Source organism: Panthera pardus, unplaced genomic scaffold (genome assembly GCF_024362965.1).
Source record: "Panthera pardus isolate Hobbes unplaced genomic scaffold, ASM2436296v1 HiC_scaffold_2, whole genome shotgun sequence".
Taxonomy (NCBI): Eukaryota; Metazoa; Chordata; class Mammalia; order Carnivora; family Felidae; genus Panthera; species Panthera pardus.
In genome coordinates this window covers 53743421-53763789 of record NW_026526765.1, presented here as the reverse complement: position 1 = coordinate 53763789, position 20369 = coordinate 53743421, and the positions used below count along the sequence as shown (strand labels likewise).

The window sequence follows — 20369 nt, the reverse complement described above, 5'->3', positions numbered from 1 at the left end:
CAGTTATTTGGCACATGGAAAACATTTAGCCCCTATTCTTGGCTTATTTTAAAGACTCAAAACTTTACTTCTTATTCTCTTTCTGTAAATAAAATTTCAGCATCACAAAATAACTTCTGACATGATTAGTCTTCATATCTAAACACCTAATTTATCATCAATGACAGGATTATTTCAAAACTAGTCTTATCAAGTAATACTTCAGGGTGTTGTATATTTGATCAAAACTATTTTAGTTAGGTCTATTATAAACTGGCTATTTGCAATTGAGATTTCATTATATGTTTTTAATGGTTAGGCTAGACATATATTAACCAGCCTATAGAATTATAAAATGTTAGAGCTAAAAATGACCCTATAGATTATGTAATCAGGCCCCTTGCCACCCAGTACCTACTTAGCAGATGAGGAAACTAAGGTTTAGTGAGAACCACTTTGCTTACAGTTGTGGAAATAGTCTTTTCTTTTTATAACCCTAAATAAAACTAGAGAGAACTCTGGGTCCATGGTAAAATGTTCTGTTATTCTGGGACTGAGGATTAGGTTATAAACTTTGAGAACTAACACAGAGTCCCCTACACCTGGAGTCATTGGCTAGTATCTTGGAAGTTAAGCTACTTGTTTCTGGGGTTCCTTTTCTCCTTGAGGCAGAAGTACCACAATGATATGGTTTTTTTATCCTGATGTCTCATGCATATTGTTCAGATGGTACACTTACTGTTTTTTTTTTTTCAACATAGCTTTACTTTTATCATCTGCATCCTACTTGCAACCAGTCTTCTGGTCCCATTTTACACTGAACACTCTGCTTTGATGCTTGGGTTTTGATTATTTTACTTCCAGAAAAGTCCCTGGATTGACTTCAATTATAAAGATTTATTATTAAAACTGAGAGGAAAAAAGTATAAAAGCAAGTGAGAATACTTTAAATTCTACCCATCTGATTTCTACTAAACATTTAAAATTCAAAATAAAGCAACATAGATTGAATACCTAGATATTCAAATATGGATTTATTTTATTTTTCTTATTGCTCCATGCTTCTCAGCATTGAGGCCATTGAGCCTATGAAATTTTTTCTTGGAATTCTTAAAGTTCTACAAGAATTGTTAATTCAAAATTTTCCTTAGATGCTTATGAATTTTTAACTGTTAGGACAAAATCTCTTTTTTTTTTTTCTGGTAGAGATGACTAAATTAAAAGGTATTCTCAAATAACTACTGTAATCCAAAAATTGAAAGATGAACAAAAAGAATCTTGACAGCATAGAAAATAGAAACCCGTTTCCAGATTATTCTTAAATCAAAGAGAAGGTAACAAACATTGCAACTTTTTACAAAGCAATGATATGAGGCACATCGTACCTAAGCCTACAGGTTTTAGTAAAAGCTGCTATAACCAGAGTCCTAATGCCTATAGACAAGGTTAAAATGAAGAAGTTAGAAGTTAGAAAAGCAAAAGTTAGAAAGTTAGAAAAACAAAAAAACCAAAATAACCAAGAAAGAAGGAAGGGGAAAATAGAGATTTAAGATGTTACTTATGAATAAGAAAATAGAAATTAAAAAAAATACTACAGAAGATAGATAAATACTAATCTGACATTTGGAACTGTGCATTACCATTAAAGCTGGTAAATCTTTTAGATTTTATTAAGAAAAATGGTAGACTAAAATATTGAAAATGACCAAAGAGTAGCACATACATATTTGTTGAATCATGAATTGATAGAAAGGGAACTATGTGCTGGGCATTGTACTGAGCACCTTATTTTATTTAATCTTCACTAAACCCTTTGAGATGGGTGTTACTTTTATCCTCATTTTATATGTGGAGAATCTGAGGCTTAGAGAGATTAGAAGGAGTAAGTAATATGTGCAAGACTACACAGCTGGAATCAAACCCAGGCATTTTAACTCTAACATCTTTCCTAACCAGTAGTTGGAGATGGTGGTTCATATTTTCTTTGTTGTAGTTCTAATAGGAAACCCCAGTGTGGGTTCTATAAATCTCCTTTCTAAGAATTCTGTGTAGTCTAAAGTACTTTTTAGGTAAAGAATTTTTCCAGGAAAATTTCTACTGGATGACATCAAAATTTTAAGAAGTTTGTTGTTGCAAACGTATAGAAGAATTTTCTGGGTAATCATCTGGAAGCATGGGGAAACAAATACCTGATGATGGTGAACTTGAACTTTTTCAGCCTCAATGGTCTGTGGTTCCTCTGGTTAACAGGAGGAATTTGGTAGAGAGGACTCTAAATTAAAAGGCATTCTCAGATAACTATAGTAATCTGAAAATCAATAGATGACGAAAGAATCTTGACTATATGCAAAATCTGGTTATGGCCTGGAGGGATATTAACAACTGGTGGGGATTTCAGTAACATGCATTCTTCAACATTGGATTTTTTCCTCTACTAAGTAGTCTTTTAGGACTACAGAACAGACTAAGATTTAGTGAGAGAAAAAATAATCCTATGGCCATGGATGAGAGTTTCAACTAGAAAGACTTTTTCCTAAAACCATATTATTTTTCTCTTCACACTTAATCTGCTCATTGCCTTGAACATGGACAGTTTCCAAGTCTATTCAGCTGTCTGCTTTTTTTTCTTGTTAATGCAGACCATGAAAATGATATCTAAATCTGAATTCTATTAACACCACAAATAAAAGTGATAAACTCTATCAGCACCAGCATATAAATCCTTTCAGGGGAAGGTATTGTATTTTAAATTATGCAGACACAAATTCCTAATATTTAAATAAGAATATTCTCCTTGGTTCCAGCATTTCAGAACACTTTTTGATAAAAGAAATGGTGTTACAATATAGAAGTAAAGTAAAATAATTTTGGAAGGTATATAGGATCTATTCCTTGGTCAGCTGTCAGTGACCAACTAGCCTCAATGAAGGGAAGGATCCCAAGGAACACTGTGGAGTGCAGTGAAACACTTAGAGCAAATAGTAAAAGGAATTAATCAGTTACTAATAGGGTAGGAAATAGCATGGGTGTTAAGTCAAACATCTGATTAAGTAATTACTGAGTTAACAAAAAATATTTAAGAAACTATTTTAGAGAAATATTTTCACTGTAATTTAAGCTATTTATGTCAAATACTTGTCTTGATTTTCCTTATGCACTTGAAATGCTTGGCAAGAACTGGCACATAGTAGGTTCTCAAATATTTGCTTGAAGGAAGAAAAATATACTTACTTACACTAGTGAGATGTGTTAATGCAGAGCAAACATTTTAGAGCTAAGGCAGAAAGGATTTTCTCTATTTGTTGGTGTCTGCTGAGAACCAAAGCATATAATAAAATTAGTTGGTTTTTTTCCTCAGGACTCTTGAGTGGCTGTATGGAAAGGCACAGATATAATCGTGGGTTAGAAATTCTTTACAACAGTAATGAAACCAATAAAATTGGAAGATTAAAAGAGATTCATTTCTAAAGTATTACAGTGGACTTTGTTAACTTAATTAAATTATTTAAGCCTAATCTCTTCTAAGTTAGTGACAAAAAGCTTCTTTTTATGACATTGTCTTGGAAATCATTTAGACCACCATGACATAAAAGGCTATGGAAGTATTTTTTCAGGCCTGAGGACATTTAAATCTAGGTTCTGTTTTGTGGATTATAGATTTTTTTTTAAGGGCAAGTAAATGTTCCTCTTAATTTTCTTTCAGTATGCAAAATTCAAATCACCTGGGCATTAATCACTAGAGATTCACTTCAGTTATAACCCTAAAGTTGTGCCATGGAAAAAGAATGGGTTGATAGCGGGGGTGATTAGAGTTTTTGAAACCTAAATGTCACATTGCATTTGATTATTAATTCAAAATATTTTTAGCTGAGTTCTCCATAATCAGAGCTCATCAGACTATTGACTATATTCAAGAGCTAAGTAATTAAAAGGAAGAAGTCAACATCACAAGTTAAATTTACAGAGAAGTCATTATTATTTTGTTAATAGCTTCTGTGACTTCCTAGGATATAACTTTTGAATCACACAGTCGTGTACCTATTGACTTGCTAGAACTTTTCAAGTAAATGTATTTTCTAACAAACTTTGGATATAGATAGGATCAGTTTCAGGTGATATTATTGGAATATTTTGTCCTTGAAAGGAAATCTTAGCCAAAAAAACAATAATTCAACATCTGATTTATTTGACCTTAAAAATGTTACTTCAATGAATGATTTTAAGGTTTTAAATAGGAAACATTGTTTTTACACATTTACAATTTATAATTTAAAGCACATTGGAAAGGATTGGGATAAAGTACCAGTGGACAAAATTCACATTTAATAAATTGCTTGAAGTTTTACTATGTATGTTGGCATCTACATAATTTGCTTTCAGGGACTATAATCTTTTCAGAGGGTCCAATGGATAGGTTTTAACTTTAACTTTAATGAAGATAGTTTGGAGAAAATAATCCAGAGGAATTGTGCTTTTTAGCCCCTTCAAGCAAAATCCAAGAATCTTTGCTCTGACCCATCTACCTATTTAAAGAGTTTGCTTAATGAAAGGTTATGTCAAGACCATCACGAGCTAAGTCTGAAGGCCAATTAAGGCTTGGTGAAAGGAAAATCTTTTTACCAAAATTGATGTCCGATTAGCATGGGTCTGTTTGATATAGGTCAGGTAAAAATCTAGGTTCATTGTTTTTTCTTTAATTTATTATTTAAATGTTTTTTTTTTGAAATTAGGAAAGTTATATATGCTCACTGTTACCAGTGAAAAATGAAAGAGATGAATGGAGACAGAGGTTATTTTTTCCCCCTACTCTTTTCCCTTGTTAATCAATGTTAATGGCAGCAGGTGTATCATTCTACAAGTTCTGCTTTCTTGTATGGAAGTATGAGTACACGTCAAAAATGTGTGTTTTATTAATGTTTGTTTCTATAAAAATGCATCACATTAAATATACTACTCTGAAATTTAATTTTTCATGTAACAATATGAATAGATCTCTCAAGACAGTCGATATAGATGTAACCACATATCAGAATCACACATCAGAACTGGATGACTTGTTAGGACACATTACCAGGCCCCATCCTCAGACATTCCCATAGGTCTGGAGTGGGGTCAAATATGCATTTCTAACAAGTTCCTAGGTGATGCTGAGACTACTGGGCCAAGGGCCAGACTTTACGAGCCACTGGTTTAGCCTATTCTTCTGGATAGAAGTGGATTCCTGCATAGAGTAGAAGTGTTGTGATTTATCCAACCATTTCCCCTGTTGGTGGCCCTTTATTTTTTCTTACTTTGCCATAATAAAATATTGCTGCAATGGACATTTTGTTCATATAACACAAAGATTTTTATGTCTATAGTATAGATTCCCAAATTGAAATTAGTGGGTCAAAGGTGGTGTTTACAATTTTAACAGCTTTTGCCTGATTAATTCCCAAAAGCGGTTATTACATATTACTAATTGCTACATAAAGATTATATATCCCTGTTTCCTCATCAGCACTGTATTGTTACTGTATTATTATTTCTTTATGAGATGAGTGAAAAAATGGCATCTCATTGTTGTTTTAACTTACATTCCCCTAAGCCCCAAGAGGTTAAGAGAATTCTTGTATGTTTAGTAACCACTAGGATTCCCTCTTTGTCCATTGTCCCTTTAGTTACTTTTCTTTTTCCTAATTATTTCTAGAGATTTTTTTTAATATAAGGAATATTAACCCTTAATATGGCAAGCGTTGAAAATATTTCTCTCAGTCTCTCCCTTCACTTTTAACTCTGTTTATAATATGACTGGCATGAAAAATCTGTAATTTTTATGTAATGAAATATTACATAGGTAGTGCCTTTAGGTCTTCTATCTTATTTAAGAGACTCTTGTATAATGCAAGGTTATACAAATATTCTTCTAAAGTTTCTTGTAATGTTTTAACTATTTTATATTTTGCATTTAAATGATTATTGTATATGGAATTAATTTTAAAATATCATGTGAAGTTGGGCTACAGTGGCAGCCCTCCCCCCTTTTCAGGGACTGGGGGCATTTTTCTCTCCTATGTAATTCCTTCTAGGCTTTCCACATCACTAGGCCCACGTGCAACAAGTAAGCAGGCATAGTCTTTCTGGAAGAGGAGCACGGGCACCTGCTTGCTAATTTCCCTCACTACCAAGAAACCTGAATCATCACCAGAGACCCCAAACATAGGTAAGACCTAGCCCCTGGGTCTAGCCCCTTAGCTTAGGACAGACACAAAAGAGAATGGTTTCTAATTGATTCTTGGTCCCTAAAGACGCGTTAGAGGTGTTCTATGTCCTGCATTCCATGCCTCCCGTCCAAATACAGTATTACTTAGAAAGGATGTTTGGAGCAAATTAAGGAGTCTGTGTTCAAGCTGTCCTATCTCAGAATACAAACATTACACAATTAATGCAAGTTTATACTCACTGGGGACAAATTAGTAAATAGAGATTAGCAAGAAGAAAGCAGGAAAAATCACCCACATTTCAACCACCCAGAGACAAACACTTTGAGCCTCTGGGTGTATATCTGTTCAGATTATATAACTAACTAAATAAATAACAGACAAGTAAGTAGATAAATGTAAAAATATTACTTTCCATGCTGTTTTTAATTTCCTCCCCTACCTTTTGGACATTTGGATTGCTGCCAATTCTTTGATGTCCTACATACTTTGAGATAAACATCACTTTTGTTACACTTTTGTGAAGATTTACTATTATTTCTTTGATACAAATTCCTAGAATGGTAGTTGCCTGATCAAGGTATACGTTCATATTTAAAATGTTTCCAAATTGCCCTCCAGGAAAATTTTAAAGTTTATACTCCTACCAGCCACGCATGAGAATGCCCATCAGTTCATAACTTTGCAGAAAAAAGTTTGCATGACTAAACACAAACCCCATTTCTTTTTAAAAAACACTACTTGGTATATATTTCATTATTTGGATGCTCAGGTTTGATTTTTCTTTTTGGTAAAAAGGTATTGCAGTTTCCTGCTCTTAGGAGTATGTTTCACATTGGAGTGAACTACTTCCCCCTTCTCCAGGACTGGACTCATGTGAACACATCAATATATATTATATTCTCATCCTCTAAGACTAAGCAAGTGACCCAAGCTGCATTGTATCAACTTTGGGAAGTTACTACAATGAGAGAAAAGAAGTTCTCTCTTTCAATCCTCACTGGCTCTTCATCTATCTTTCCCTAGGATTTTGAAAACAACAAAGTAGATGAGAGCAGAGAAAAGGAGGGACAGATGCACAATGGGAGAGAAAGAAAGAACAAAAGGGACAGGAGGGGGAAGATACATCTGGCTGTGCCTGAAGCAAGAACTACTGTTGGATTTTTTACTAACATGAGCCAATCACTTCTGTTGGTGAGTGTACCTTCCTTTTACTCCTTTTAAAAGGCACTGACATGGCTATTTGTTTTATATTCTATAATCATTATTTGATCATCTAGAATGTATTTTTAAGCTTTACCAGTAAAAAGTCTTTGTTAGTTATTACAAATAATTCGAAAGCAAATAAACATGTATTTGTGGTTTTCTCAGCCTTTACTATTATCAAATATTTACTGTTCCAAACAGGTACACACCTGTAGGTAGGTCATTTGTCTCCTTGATAGAGTACACAACAGAGATAAGAGAATACTTTTGTTCCCATTCCTTCCCCACCTTTGAGCTTTGGCTATTGTACTAGCAATCTAATGGTGACGAGTGATTTGGGTTCCCTGGTCACCTCATTAATCACATTAATGATGTCAGACACCAAAAAGAAAGTAGAGAAATCACTTGCCTTATCATCTAATGTCTTTTCATTAGAGATCCGGTCAAGGGATTTTAAAGACATTGACATTGACAACTAATAGGCAGTTGATATTAATTCTGCTGAAAGCAATAATGAAGCAGCCAGATTCCAAACAAGCTAGCAGTAACCTGGTGGGACCTCAGATGAGAAGGTGTTGGAATCTTTTAAAATTCACTTTACTTTTTGCTTGGATGGACTTGCTTTAATTCAAGGGTAGTGAGAGTGGGCAGAGTTTGGGGAGGAGACATATTAGGTTTCAATCCTTTATCAATGTTTTAATTATCTTTCAGGAGAGCTCCCTAGCAGGTTGGAGGACAAGATTATTGTTTGAAAAGATAACCATTAACTCTGGAATAATATTTATTTGCACGGCTCATTCCTAGGCTTGATGGGACCTCCAAATTTATTATTAGAGCTAATATGGAAAGAGGGTCATAGCTATTGCAGAAATGACCAAGGGTCACATCCCCAGATAAGATTAATAGCTTAATGATAAAGAGAAGTTGACAACCATGCTGAAGTATAGAACATCTTCTCTGATGGATTCCAACAAGACATGGAAACTTTGAGTGAGGCATGAGGCAGATAAGGTATAGACTTGGTTGCATTTGATTAGAGACAGATGAGTACAGAACTGCTAAAGCATGTCTCAGTGTAACACTAATAAAGTGCTGGGAGCCAGTTGTCAACAACGGTATACAGCCCCCACTGAAATGTGTAAAAATGTACTACACATGCCTTTAATTTTTTTCACCCATGGGGATAGCAAGCAATAACACAGTAAGACACTGGGGTTATTTTAACCATTTTCTAATTACATTTGACCCTTAAACAACAGGGATCCACTTACATGTGGATTTTTTAAATATAAATACAGCACAGTACAATAAATGTATTTTCTCCTCCTCATGATTTTCTTAATATTTTCTTTTTTTAGCTTACTTTATTATAAGAATACAGTATGTAATACAGATAGCATGCAAACTATGTGTTAATTGATTGTTTATGTTACTGGTAAAGCTTCCAGTCAACAATAGGCTATTAGTTAAGTTTTGGGGTGTCAAAACTTACATGCAGATTTTCAACTATAGAGGAGAGGGGGGCATTGGCAGCTCTAACTCCAGTGTTGTTCAAGTGTCACCTGTATATTGATCAGCATTTGGTTAAATTGTATTTTGTATCCTATTCTAACAAAGTGTTCATGATATGTCAAGTACTGTATTAGGCATATAACCAGTACTGAAGAAATAAGATCTTTAATTTTTCTTCCTTGGAAAACCACTGTACTCTTAATTCACTCATTTCTTAACAAATACTCTAGTCATTCTTATAGAAAATAAGAATCTAACAATAAACATGATATATAAGTTTCCTGTCTCCATAGAATGTATATTCTTCTAGGGATAAAAAGACAATAAACAAATAAGCTAGATTTTCAGATAGGAATAAGAAATGTGAAAAACAGAGAGAGTTACCTAGGGTATGGGGTTAGTTTAGATTGTTCAGTTAAAAACATCATTCTGAAAAGTTTAACATCTGAGCTGAAATAAGAAAGTAACTCTGTAAGAAGGAGTAACCCTGTGAAATCTGGGTGAAGGAAGCACATTTCACGTAGAGGAAAGTGAGTGTAAAGTCAGAAGAGTTGAAGTTTTGAATGCATGGTTGTAGGATAGGAACCTCAAGAGACAGGTGTGTCCAGTTTATTCAGTCTATGGCAAGGAGATTACACTCAATTCTTAGCATAATTTATCTACTTCATGGTAGTCCTTTCCTTTCTTTAAAATAGAGATAACATTATGAAAAATAATCCAATATTTTTCTTATAAGGGTTCTGTCAGATTATATTTTCAGCTGAGAAATGTAGGTCTATTTGGATGAATCTAATTATATCCTATATCACATCACAGAGGTAAAATGTCATGATAGTATTGGTAACACAACTTAATCACCAGTTAACAGGCATTAGTTGTTCACATTGACTTTTTTTTTTTTAATCTCTTTCAGACTTTAACCATCTATACAAAATCACAGAAGACTGGCATATGGAGGTTAACTCAAGGGATTTGGGGAGAACTTTCTCCTCCATTAAAATTTTGAGAAAGATATTTTGGTTTCTGGAAATTTCTGGAAAAGTCCTCAAAGTTATTATTTCCATACTATACCTCAGGGTCCTTTCCTAACTTTTTAAGATGGATTGAGAACTAAGAGACAGAATCCTTTCCTAAGAATCTGAAGAAAAGCCACCTCAGACAGTCTTTCTGAATGCCATGTTTTCCAACATTGAGTTCCAGCACAGATCTCTTGGACATCCAGTAAGAGTAAATAAGTTCTAATATCTTGTCATCCCTTTAAAGGATAGAATACTCCTTAACAGCCAATAAACACACTTTGTAGTGCTTCCTTAGGTGCTTAGTTTGGGAGGTCAAGACCTGATCATTGTCAAATGTTCTTTTGAAGTGATTTTAGATACTATATATAGACACTATATATATGTATATGTATATTATAGATACTATATATATGTATCTAGTCAGGGTTTGAATAATCAAGGGTAACAAATTTTGTTTCTTTTGTTCTCTTTGTTTGAAGAAATGCAAAAAATGAGTTGGTGTTAGCTGTGCAGCTTGAACTATCCACCCCCTAGGAAGAATTTACATGTTTAAGTATTGGATTGGTTGGTAGTGCTTTTAAAATATGTGTGTTTGGCTCTGCCACTATCTCAAGGAATAGCAGCTGCCTTTAAATGAAAGGCCTAATGCTTTTTTGACTAATACCGTAACACCCCATGGAAATCCCCATTAGTCCCTTTGATGGAGCCTTTCGTGCCATTCAGTGTATTCTCTTGCCCTATTTCCCAGAATGGAAATTTGACCTATCCTGCATCCAGGAGCCTAAGACTGCCACAGAGAGGTTTTCAAATGTTCTTCAAGCACTATGCAGATAACCAGAGGATAGGTGGAGCTATGTGATACAACATTTTTACTTACCTGAGTGGATAGGACTTAGAGGTAGAAGGTGCTGACAATAGACAATGTACTTAAATATCCATAACTCCCCATGGACTATGACTGAATAGTCCTGGCATAGAGTAGAACCGAAAGGATTAACACAGAGAACTGTGTCTTGATAATTCCTTTTTTTAGGGGAACCTTAGTGTATGGGAAACCTTGCTACAGCTTTTGTCCAAGAAGTGATGCCAGGCTGATAGGAAAGCTAGTTTTACTAAACTAGTACTAGTTTACTAATAGAGCTTTGTAGTTTCCCTGTAGCCTAACCTAGTAGCTTGGGCAAGCTATGTTTAAGCCATTGACATTCGTAAGCTCTGTAAGTAATATCTGCATAATTTTATTTATGGTTAGAAGTGGAGAGACCGAAAAGGTAACAGCTCACCTTTCCCCAGCCCTCCATTTTGAACATACTGTCTCCAGGTATGTGGCTAGTGATGTAAGGATAAATTCCTCTATTGGAATATCTGAGTTATTATTCCAGGGAAAATCAAGAAGCAGAGTTGTGTCTAGATAAATAATGGAAATATGTGTTTTCTTAATTTTCTTTTGTGTATCTTTGTTTTGCAATTTTTCCAAGATGAGTGTGGATTACGTTTCAGATAAAAAAAAGTTGTATTTAAAATTAAGCTCAACGTTTTCTAGCAACAATTTCAGCTCCTGTCTCTTACTCTGCTTCTTTCCTCAAAGGATTGCAAATGCAAGGATTTCAATATCTTATCTACTAGTTTAAAAACATTCTTGAGATCCATTGCAAGTAGCGGCTGTTATAAGAACTTTCTACTCCCTTAAACACCTAATCCTCTGTGACACATTCCATTTATCCTCCTTTTGTGGTGACTACAGCTTTAGCTGCCCCATGTGGGGAGACTTGCTGGTTTTATTTCGTTGCTCTGGATTGCTGCTCTTAGATTGCTGAAAAATGAACTTATTCTATAGCACTCAGTTTGTCGTGTTGCTCCTTTCGGAAGTTACTGTTCTGAATTATTCCCTGTGTCCAGGGTAACTCTTGGTCTACTCAGTATATTTCTTCTCTTTTACTTTGTACCTACCGACCATTTTATATTGGCAATTTGTGCAGGTCTATGCTAAAAATCTTCTTTGAATAGCAAATCTTCCATGCTTTGAACTCCTCTAATCAAAACTTGCTGTTTAAAATTCTGCCAGTGATTTTGCTTCTGCTTAACTGTGGACACCTTTGGCATAGTTATCTTTATTCTTTCTAGCTAATGAAAATTTGGGTTAAAGAAGGGATCTTTTTATTTCCCATTAAAAATGCACTTGTCAAAATTATTAGTTTTGGAATATCAGATTTCAAAGGGAGCTCAGAGACCATCTGCTCAAATCATCTCATTTGTCAGATTGAGAAAAACGAGCCTCAGACCTCAGACATATGGGGACCAAACTAGAATCCAGATCTCTGGTTGTCTTCTTACCATATCTGGTCTACTCTACTCTCAATGGAAAATGTAATTTTCATATCCCAATGTTTAAAACAAAGAAATAAATGTAAGGGATGAAATTCTTGATTCATCAGAGGGACTTTGGTTGCAAACAACAAAAACTGATTCTGGCCAATGTGGGCAAAAGGGAATTTGCTGCAAGATCATGAGAGGCTCACTTAATTCCTTAGCACAGGTTTTCAAAATCAGAAGTGATTAGGAGACCTCAGAAGGAGAAACAGCATGTTCATCCATCAAGATGCCTTCAGTGTTCCCCTCAGCTTGATGAAATATCAAACAGGTTTTTTCCTGACTATGGGCCCCTAAGATCCCTTTTCTTAGAGTATTTACTTTAGAAAATTTGCAACTATAAATTCTTTCTTTGCTCCATTGAGATATAAATCTTCTCTCAGACTTCTCCTGGTTTTACAACCCAAAAGTGTCTTTCATAAGGACCTGGGAGCCATCCCTTGGAAATGCAGTCATCAAAAAAGATAGGGCCCTTGTCTCATTTCTGTGGGAGGGTAGGAGCCTAATTTCAATAAATGCCAATTAGCAAACACAGATGCCCTTCAAGATTTGTTCAGTGTCTGAGTAATGTCAAGAATCCAAGCACTTTCTTTTTTTTCTTCCAAAATTTTATTTAAATTCAAGTTATTTAACATACAGTGTAGTAATGGTTACAGTAGTGATTCATCACTTACATAAGACACCCAGTGCTCTTCATGAGCGCCCTTAATGCCCATCACCCACTTAGCTCATCTCCCTACACACCTCCCCTCTAGTAACCCTCAGTTTGTTCTCCGTTTTTAAGAGTCTCTTATGGTGTGCCTCCCTCTCTGTTTTTATCTTATTTTATATTTCCTTCCCTTCCCCTACGTTCATTTGTTTTATTTCTTAAATTCCACATGAGTGAAATCATTTGGTATTTGTCTTTCTCTGACTTATTTCACTTAGCATAATACACTCTAGCTTCATCCATGTTGTTGCAAATGGCAACATTTCATTCTTTTTGAAATATATATCTATATCTATGTCTATGTCTATATATATATCTATGTCATCTATATCTATATTTATATCTATATCTATATCTATATCTATATCTATATCTATACCTAATCTATATCTATCTATCTTCTTTATCCATTCATCAGTCACTGGACATTTGGGCTCTTTCCATAAGTTGAAGCCAGGCACTTTCTTTTGCTTTACCTTTCTTGACCTGTTTGCTTAGCATCTAAAACTCACTAATAGCTACACAATGGCTATACAATGGCTGCTAAATGTCCATGTATCACATTTCTGCTCAAAAGCAGGAGGCAGGGCAGTGGCTATAACAGCCAAGAGAACTACCTCTTTTCTTTTATCTGTGAAGGGTAGATTGCTATTCCAGAAGCCCCTAGCATATTTCCTCTAATGTTTTATTCACTAGGCATGGTTCACATGCCTGTTTAGTGGCAAAGACAGGGGAATTAGAAAAAAATAATGATTTTAATTCCCTAGCAATGGATTAGAAAAATAAATATTCATTCCTCTCCCCCAGGCTTAGAAGAGAAGCCTACTTTCCTCAAGTACATTGTTGGCCATCTGATACCTAAACAGAAGCGTATCACTGTTGGCCAGGGAGAAGGGTGAGAAAGGCAGTTATGTAGATAATCAACAGTATATGCTACAACATACCTTTGAGTATGTAGAGCCACTCTGTGGGTTTAGATCTGGATGATGAAGAAGAGAAGGCTGAAACAAGGACACTCCTAAGAGGAACAGACAAATAGAAACTGCAATGGACACAAGAAACCTTATGAAAGTAGTGATAGAGAGGGCTGGAGAGGTCTCAAAAAAGCCCTAGAAGGCTCCAAAATATTTTGCTGAACACTGTTGACTGTTAAGTTTGTGGAGGGAGATATGACAATGTATGTTAAATGTATTAAATTTTTATATACAATTTTGTATTGGTTCAGAAATTTTACTTTATTTTTTATTTTATCTTATTTATTTTGAGAGAGAGAGAGAGAGAGAGAGAGAGAGAGAGAGAGAGAGAGAGAGAGAATGCAAGTGGGGATTGGGTGGAGAGAGAAAATCCCAGGCAGGCTCTGTGCTGGCTGTGCAGAGCCCAAAGTGGGGCTCAGTCCCATGAACCATGAGATCATGACCTGAGCTGAAATCAAGAGTTGGACGCTTAACCAACTGAGCCACTCAGGTGCCTCCAGATATTTTACTTTTAAGAGATTTTTTTTTTTTTGTATTTTACACTAGGGAAACAACCAGCTATTCATGTAAAGATTTACATACTGGCATGTTTGTCACAGCATTATTTATAATTATGTAAGCCTGGAAATAGGCAAAATGTGCAATGGCAGGGAGTTTTATGAATAAATCAAAAGTTTCTGTCTTTGAAGGATATTTAATGATTTGAAGGATATTAAAGAAGGCTATAAAGAAGGATATTTCTCCTGTGTAAGAAAGCAGGTTTCCAAAAGGATATTTGCATGGTAAAAACATAGCATCTATGAGGGGTCATCCTTTTGACATACTGGAATTGCTGTAAATTTTTCATGTTCTTTATACTTTTTGGGTCTTTTCTAAAATGTATACAATATTTATGAAGTAAATTCTATGAAAGATATCTCTTCAGTTTTGCCTAGGGTAGAACTGGAACCCAATGTTGATTTCAGATACAGACTCTGTGGTCAGCCCTCCAAGTTTGTCTAACTTTCAATATAGTATTTAAGTTATTTGTAAGAACAGCTCACTTACAGGTCAGTCTGTAGATGAGGAAACTGGGGCCAGATAGGCTAAGGAACTTGTTTACCATGCTGGAAAGGGGTACCATCACCTCTCCCTTGGAAGACAATTACTAGGCTAGGCCTCCATGTTTATCCTGCCCCACTGATTATTAGTTCCCTATCTAGCAGTTACATGGAACTCTTAAACACCTAAGTCAGATGATGACATGTACACTTACACAAACTTTTTAGAAGCTTCTCAGAATACTCAGTAACACCCATGTCCCTTACCATGTACCTATTTCTTGCTATCCTGCCTACTTCATCATTAGCCTGCATGCCTAATCCAGTCTATTCACAATGGCTTCCTCCTGTTCCTGAGACCTGCCAAGCCTGTGGCTCTTTAGGACATTTGTGTTTGCTGCTCTCTCTTCTGAGAATATTCTTGTGTTAAATCTTCAAGTGGCTTACTTCCTCATTTTCACTCATCTGTTCAAATGCTTTCTCCTTAAAGAGGCCTTCCCTGACCACTTTGTAATGTGGTCCCATCTCTCTCTATCACCCCTCACATTTTTATCATGGATCTACATCATTTTTCTTTATAACAAGGAATGCCCTACTCTGTGTCCATTTGTTTATCTGTCTTCCTTAGTAGAATGTAAGCCTTGTAAGGGTAAAGACTTTGCTTTACTTTCTGCTGTATGCCTAGTACCAAGAAGAATGATTGGTACATATTATCAGCTCAATAAAATCCAGCAAATAAATATATCAATGACAGAACCCATGTTTTCTCACCCTAAATCATATATTTTTTTATTCCCTTATCAGAATATTTGTATGGTTGTAGATTATTTTAGACATGTGTCAATTGGTTCGTGATTAGAACATGTTTTTCATAATTATTCACTAAAGGTAGAACATCAAACTTAGTATTTTAAAAACAGCTCTGAATCTGGAAAGATTCATCTACATATATCTTCTAATAAGTCTATTTTCTGAATTTACTTTAAGAGGAGAGAACATTTCTGAATTTCATCAGAAATTCAGTTTAACTTGTCTATGAAGATTTATCACAATTTATTTTGCCTACTGCCCAAGCACTGCTATGAATTAAAATATGTAATTAGGTAATAAACTATTTATAATGTATTATAGCTATTAGTAAGCTATAAGTATTCAAAGCATCATTAGTATCAAAGTGCATAGAGATGGAAAAGTTTAGGGTGGCATTTATAGTAAATTATGCAACCCTTTAAAGCAAAACAAATATGTCTGTAATATGTTAATGATTTCTGGGTATAATGTCAAGTGACTGGTGTGATGGTAGGTGGGCAATGAGAATGAGTTTGAAGCTGATGAGTTCTTAATGACATTATCTCTTTATCTTTTGCCCTTCTCTTGCTCTTCATATTCAAAATTCAATTTGAGTCGCCTCCTCTGATACCTGATAAACTTCATCTCATTTATCAGTGATACACATTCATTTTCATAATTTTAAGCTTTAATTCCTACACTTAGTAATAATAAAACAATGATACCTACTGTTTAGACAACATTTATAATGTGCCAGATATTATGCTAAGTTCTTTGCTCCATTATCATATATAATCCTCTCAGCAAGCTTTTTTTTTCTTTCTGTTTTTCCTTTAGACTTTTTATTTTGAAATAGTTTAGACTCATTAGAAGTTTTAAAATAGTATAGAGAGTTTCTGTGTACTCATCACTCAACTTTCTCAATATATAACATAGACCATTGTCGAAACTGGGAAACTGACTTTAGCAAGACATTAACTTGAATTCAGACTATATTCAGAGTCTATCAGTTTTACATTTATTTCTCTTTTGGTGTATATCATCTATGAAATTTTTCCACATGCATCTATTCATGCAACCATCATCACATGCAAGACACAGAAATGTTCCATCATCACAAAGAAATCTCTTCCTGTTGCCCTTTAGTAGGCACACATCCCAGCCTTACAACATGATACCCATAAATCTCTTTTCAATAGCTATAATAGTATTATTCTGAGCATGTGATAAAAATGGAATCATGAGCAACTTGTTGAAGGAGGTACTATTATCTTCTCCATTTTAACTTAGGACACTGAGACGTGAAGACTTTGAGAGAATGCCTTAGTGAAGGTCAGCCAGCCAGTAAGAGAGGGGTTGGGATTGGAACACAGGGCTTGACTCCAACACTCATGCTCTTGCTATTCTCCTTTTTCCCCCCCTGTTTTATAGACAATAAATGCCTAGGTCCTAATGATATTAAAATCACTATTTCCAGGACCTACACAAATTTCCCTTTGAAAAATTCTAATATTTCCAAGTGACATGGTCTTTAGTGAGTTATTTTAGAAATTTCTATTTCAGTAGAACAGGACATTATACAATGTATGGCAGTAAATGAATCACTTCAAGGAAATAAAACTTATCTTGGAGGGCATTATCTACACTAGTCCCATTATCTGGCCCTTTCTTGTTATATGTATGCAAAGAAAATTTTGACTATTCTGATTTTAATTTGTGCCTTCTAGTTAAAAGACTGGCCAAAATAGAAGATTCACGGAGGACCATAAGGAAAAGTAAATCAAAGATAGTCACAAATGTAACAATATTAAGACAAGAACCTAAATACATAATTTTGAAAAACAGAACAGAAAAATATCTATACTAAGCAGTTTAAATCAAATCGCAAACTTTGAATGAATGAATTATGTAATGAATCTGGCCTACAGGTATTTTTATTTGGTCTGTGCAGTGTCTGAAACTGCAAATTAGTTGCAAATATCTAAAAATGGGGAGTTTTAATACAAATTCCAAGTTTCTGGCTTCTTTTGGAAAGTAAAATAATCTGGAACATTGGTTCTACATTACAGCTGAGGCTGAATCATTGCTTTCTCCTTTATGTTGTATATATGCTTTCCAGAGTGGCATAGTCCCCATCTAGCCCAACAGAACCATCTATTTAGAAAAAAATTTTTTTTTACATTTGTTTATTTTTTAGAGACAGACTCAGCACAGCAGAGAGAGAATGAGACACAGAATCTGAAGCAGGCTACAGGCTCTGAGCTGTCAGCACAGAGCCTGACACGGGGCTTGAACTCACAAACTGTGTGATCATGACCTGAGCCGAAGTCAGACACTTAACCAACTGAGCCACTCAGGTGCCCCCTTAGAACCATTTATTTTATCTGGGAGATGTGGTGGGCATTTGAGTTTGTGACATCTGGTCAAGAGACTTAGTGAGATGATTCTACAATTTAAAAATTCTTGAATTAGAATTTGATAATTTTTTAGAAAATTATTTTCTATACTCTATCATGTAGAACAAAGTTCTACAAAATGATAACAGATGATAAAGACTTCATAGCCAAATAAAATTGGAAATTCAAAGTACTTTATCCTACTTTAGAAATTCATAATCATATCCACATATTAGAAAAGGCTCTGATATCAACAATAATGAGGCCTATTTAACCTTGTTTAATTCAATATTTCCTATATATAATTGACTACATTAACACCTTGTGCATATGTATACATATATGTATGTATTTATATATGTATATAGGTATGTATGCATGTCTTTTTGTACAACATTACTTCTTGGAACAACTGTTTTTTTCTTAGAAAAATGTTTTGGGAAATGCTGATTGAGAAAGATTAGAAATGTTTGAGCCTTCAGTTTCTCAACACATTCAAAATAATTGGCTTTCTGGAAATAAAAGTCTTAAATTTTCATTTCACTCCTCTGAAATCAACATGGCATACCCATTGATGCTGACCGAAACAAACACTGATTTTAAAATGGGAACAAGGTTAAAAATAAAAGCCAAGATCTAAGAAGAATTGTGAAATTGAAGACATCAGTGGAACATTCTATGGTTAGCATATTTCAAAGGAGAGAGAAAAGTCATCCTTTTGCTGCAAAAACTGCCAGATTGTGGTTTTGGTTTTTGCTTTCTAAGTCATGCTGGTTTCTGAATTCAGTGGATTATCAATGTTGGTTTGCAATCTAGCCCCTGTACATGGAGGGCAAGGAGAGGCCAAAGAAAGGGGCAGTCCCCTCCAGATTGGTAGGTGGCAGTTTTAATAAGCAAGGGAACTTACATATGAGGCTTGTCTTGGGTGCTACAAGGTAAGAAGTTCTCTGCACCTGCCTGCCAGAATTGAAAAGTTTATATACACGACTTAATTGGGTTCAATTGTGTGTGCCATCCAGATGATCTCTAAAACATATTGCTTTCCCAGGGTTGTGTCCTTAAAAATGACTTTGGTGGGGCACCTGGCTTGGTGTTGTGGGTTTGAGCCCCATGTTGTATGCAGAGATTACTTAAAAATAAAATATTAAAAAAAAAAAGAAAATGACTTTGGCTGTGGAATTGGTAGGCAGAAAGTATACTCCCAAGGGTAGGGTAGGGTGTGAGGAACCTCTGACTACCAGGCTTTAGCTCGAGGGTCAAACAGAGGTCATATCCTCTGCGTGATTGCTTCCAACAATCAGCCAGGCTGACCTTTGAAGATGCATGCCATGATTCTGCAAGCAGCAGCATTTATCATTTCATTGTATCATACATTCATTCAGCAAATATATACTTAGTACTTACAATGTTCCAGGTGCTGGGTATAAATTAGTGGATAAAACAAAGCCCAGCCCTCATAGAGCTCACAATCTTGTAGGAAAAACAAGAAATAAGCAAGTAAACAAGCCAATCAACATCTAATTACCTGTTGCTGTGCTATGAGGAAAGCAAAGGCCAGGATGGCGGGTGGAGAATAAGAGTGTGGAGAGGGGATGTTTGTCTTCAAATTGGGTGACTCTGGAAGGACTTTTCGAGATGACATTTATGCTGGATCCAGAAATAGTCAAAGGAACAATCAAAGATATGCAGAAAGAAGAAAATTCAAGCAAAAGGGACAGCACCTGCAGAAATCCTAAAGTGGGAAAGTCTTCAGTGCACCTGACCAGCTTTTGAGTTGGCCCTGTAGCTGGATGGCCGTGACTACAGTGGTGAGTGGAGGCAGGGGAAGATAGGTGAAGTAGGCAGAGCTTAGTTGTGCAGGACTTCACCTTCGACCATGAAAAAGGGCTTGTGTTGTTTTTATTTTATTTTTTTCTTGTAGTTCATCTGGGTGTTGGTGAAGCTTTTTAAGCAAGGAAATGACATGATCTGGTTAATGTTTTTTCTAATATCAATTCAGCAACTATTCACTTGGTGAGGGTGTGAATTTAGAAGCCAGGAGATTGGGCAGGGGGGCTGGTGCAGTGATGCAGAAGAGGATTGATTGTGGTTTTGACTATGCTGCGGTGGCAGAGTTGGAGACCAGTGTATGGATCCCACTCACATGTTGGATTTGGTAACAATAGGGTTTGCTGATAA

The 20369-nt window shown here is 35.3% G+C and overlaps 1 long non-coding RNA gene across 2 annotated transcripts in view; it reads left to right on the top strand.

Moving 5' to 3' along the window:
• The window catches only part of LOC109267443 (uncharacterized), a 92317-nt gene extending 82406 nt beyond the window's left edge, over positions 1-9911 (top strand). For both annotated transcript variants that reach the window (XR_008423738.1, XR_002080100.2), the window contains exons 3-5: positions 6048-6181; positions 7206-7373; positions 9811-9911. This is a non-coding gene — a long non-coding RNA (uncharacterized LOC109267443). The remainder of the gene's footprint in view (positions 1-6047; positions 6182-7205; positions 7374-9810) is intronic.
• Positions 9912-20369: the final 10458 nt, after the last annotated feature.